The sequence below is a fragment of the Notamacropus eugenii genome, chromosome 7, assembly GCF_028372415.1.
Source record: "Notamacropus eugenii isolate mMacEug1 chromosome 7, mMacEug1.pri_v2, whole genome shotgun sequence".
Lineage (NCBI taxonomy): Eukaryota > Metazoa > Chordata > Mammalia > Diprotodontia > Macropodidae > Notamacropus > Notamacropus eugenii.
In genome coordinates this window covers 126,906,449-126,909,840 of record NC_092878.1, presented here as the reverse complement: position 1 = coordinate 126,909,840, position 3,392 = coordinate 126,906,449, and the positions used below count along the sequence as shown (strand labels likewise).

Below are 3,392 nucleotides of genomic sequence, written 5' to 3'. Positions count from 1 at the left end.
CAGTCCACTGTGAACCATTCTGGTGCAGATAAGACCTGAGCAGGCCTTGGCGGGATTGAATCTCAGGTGCCATGGCAGTTTTCAGACATCACAAACCCAAAATGCCAAGGACTAATTGGAAAATCAGTGGAAAAAACTTGTGCAACCTGTGTAAGAGAGTAGAGTGGTCCAGTCCCAGCCCCAGAGTGGTGAAGGGAGTGGAAAAGCCTGAAGATGATCCTGCAACAGCAGCAGCATTGGCAGGGACAGTGGCAGAAACTATTTCTGGAGCTCTAGGCCCATAGATTGTGAGGGGATTGAGTAGCTGACAGTACAGCTCCCACCTCCACTGGAAGCAGAGAACTTGATGAAGAGCTCAAATTCACTTAAATAGCTGGGAAAATGAGCAAAAACTGGAAAAAGAAATAGACTATAGAATCTTACTTTGGTGACAAAGAAGACCAAAGTATAGAAATACAAGACAACAAAGACAAAGCTCCTACATCCAAAGCCTCCAAGAAAAAATTGAATTGGTCTTAGGCCATGAAGAGCTCAAAAAGATTTTGAAAATCAAGTAACTCAAGTAGAGCAAAAATTGGAAAGAGATATGAAAGTGATGCAAGAAAACCATGAAGAACAAGTCAACTGCTTGCTGAAGGAAACCAAAAAAATGCTGAAGAAAATTACACTTTAAAAAATAGACCAACTTTTTCACAATGAGTTTGCTGCCAGAACACAGGTGTTGTGAAAACCATCACTAAACTTTCACAAAAATGGGCAAGAAAAAGACTCATATTAACATTGTTGTCATTGAACATGTAGACTCTGGCAAGTCCACCACCACAGGTCACCTAATCTACAAATGTGGTGGAATTGATAAGAGAACCATTGAGAAGTACGAGAAGGAGGCTGCTGAGATGGGAAAGGGCTCCTTTAAATATGCCTGGGTCTTGGATAAACTGAAGGCTGAATGTGAGCATAATATCACTATTGATATCTCCCTGTGGAAATTTGAGACTAGCAAGTACTATGTGACCATTATTGATGCTTCAGGACACAGAGACTTCATCAAGAACATGATTACAGGCACATCTCAGGTGGACTGTGCTGTCCTGATTGTTGCTGCTGGTGTTGGTGAATTTGAAGCTGGTATCTCAAAGAATGGGCAGATCTGTGAGCATGCCCTTCTGGCCTTCACACCAGGTGTAAAACAACTGACTGTTGGTGTAAACCAAATGGATTCCATTGAGCCTCCCACAGCCAGAACAGATATGAGGAAATTGTCAAGGAAGTCAGAACCTATACCAATAAAATTGGCTACAACCCTGATACAGTAGCTTTTGTGCCAATTTCAGGTTGGAATGGTGACAACATGTTGGAGCTTAGCTCTAATATGCCCTGATTCAAGGGATGGAAAGTTACTTGTAAGGATGGTGATGCTAATGGAACTACACTGCTTGAAGATTTGGATTACATTCTGCCACCAGCTCATGCAACTGACAAGCCCCTTTGCCTACCCCTCCAAGATGTCTACAAGATAGGCAATGTTGGTAATGTACCTATTGGCCAAGTGGAAACTGGTGTTCTAAAACCAGGCATTGCCCCAGTCAATGTTACAACTAAAGTAAAGTCTGCCAAAATGGACCATGAAGTTTTGAATGAAGCTCTGCCAGGGAATAATGTTGGTTTCAATGTCAAGAATGTGTCTGTCAAAGATGTCTGCTGTGGTAATGTGACTGGTGATAGCAAGAATGATCCACCTATGGAAACAGCTGGTTTCACTTCACAGGTTATTATCCTGAACTATCTAGGCCAAATCAGTGTTGGCTATGCACCTGTTCTGGATTGTCACACTGCTCATATTGCTTGGAAGTTTGTTGAACTGAAGGAGAAGATTGATTGTCGTTCAGGTAAGAAGCTAGAAGATGGCCCTAAATTCCTGAAATCTGATGCTGCCACCATCGTTGACATGATTCCAGGTGAGCCCATGTGTGTGGAGAGTTTCTCTGATTATCCTCCTCTGGGTTATTTTGCTGTTCGTGATAGGAAGCAGACTATTGCTGTTGGTGTCATCAAGGCAGTTGACAAGAAGGCTGCTGGAGATGGCAAGGTCACAAAATCTGCCCAGAAGGCCCAGAAGGTTAAATGAATATTCTGTACAACACCTGCCACACCAGTTTTAATCAGTGGTGGAGGAATGCTCTCAGAACTGTTTGTCTCAATTGGCCATTTAAGTTTAATAGTAAAATACTGGTTAATGATTACAATGCATCATAAAAGCTTCATGAGGAAAGGAACGTTTGTGTGGACCCATTTGTTTTGTGGCAGTTTTAGGTTATTAGTTTTTAAAATCAGTAATTTTTAAATGGAAACAACTTGACCAAAAATCTGTCATAGAATTTTGAGAGAATTAAAGCAGTTTAATGAGGAAAAAAAAATAGACCAACACAAAAATGCAAAAGAGATCCAAAAGTCAATGAAGAGAAGAATGCCCTAAAAAGCAGAAGTTGCCGGATGCAAAAGGAGATGCAAAAGCTCACTGAAGAAAATAATTGCTTAAAGATTAGAATGGAACACATGTAAGCGAATAACTTTGGAAAAATCAAGAAATTATAAAACAAAGCCAAAGGAATGAAAAAATAGAAGATAATGCGAAATATCTCACTGGAAAAATAACTGACCTGAAAAATAGATCAAGAAGAGATGATTTAAAAATTATTGGACTACCTAAAAGCCATGATCAGATAAAGAAACTAGAATTCATCTTTCAATAAATTATCAAGGAAAACTGCCCTGGTATTGTAGATTCAGAGGTTAAAATAAATATTGAAAGAATCCACCTCTCACCTCCTGAAAGAGATCCAAAAAGAGAAACTCCTAGGAATATTGTAGCCACATTCCAGAGCCCCTGGGTCAAGGAGAAAATATTGCAAATAGCCAGAAAGAAACAATTTGAGTATTATAGAACCACAATCAGGATACCACAAGATCTAACAGCTTCTGCATTAAGGGATCGAAGGGCTTGGAATATGATATTCCAGAGGTCAAAGGAGCTAGAATTTAAACCAAGAATCACCTACTCAACAAAATTTAACATAATACTTCAGGGGGAAAAATGGTCATTCAATGAAATAAAGAACTTTCAAGCATTTTTGCTGAAAACAACCAGAGTAGAACAGAAAATCTAAATTTGAAGCACAAGAATCAATAGAAGCATGAAAAGATAAAAAAAGAAAGAGAAATCATAGGGGACTTACTGAATTTGAGTTGTTTACATTCTTATATGGAAAGATCATATTTATAACTCTTGAGACTTTTCTCAGCATTATGGTAGTTGGAAGGACTATATACATATAGACAGAGGGCACAGGGTGAGTTGAATAGGTAGGGATGACATCTAAAAAATAAAATTG

At 39.2% G+C, this 3,392-nt stretch overlaps 1 pseudogene; it reads left to right on the top strand.

Annotated features, from left to right (window-relative positions):
• Nucleotides 1-752: 752 nt before the first annotated feature.
• LOC140513244 (elongation factor 1-alpha 1 pseudogene) lies at nt 753-2,155 on the top strand (annotated as a pseudogene).
• The last annotated feature ends 1,237 nt before the right edge of the window (nt 2,156-3,392 follow it).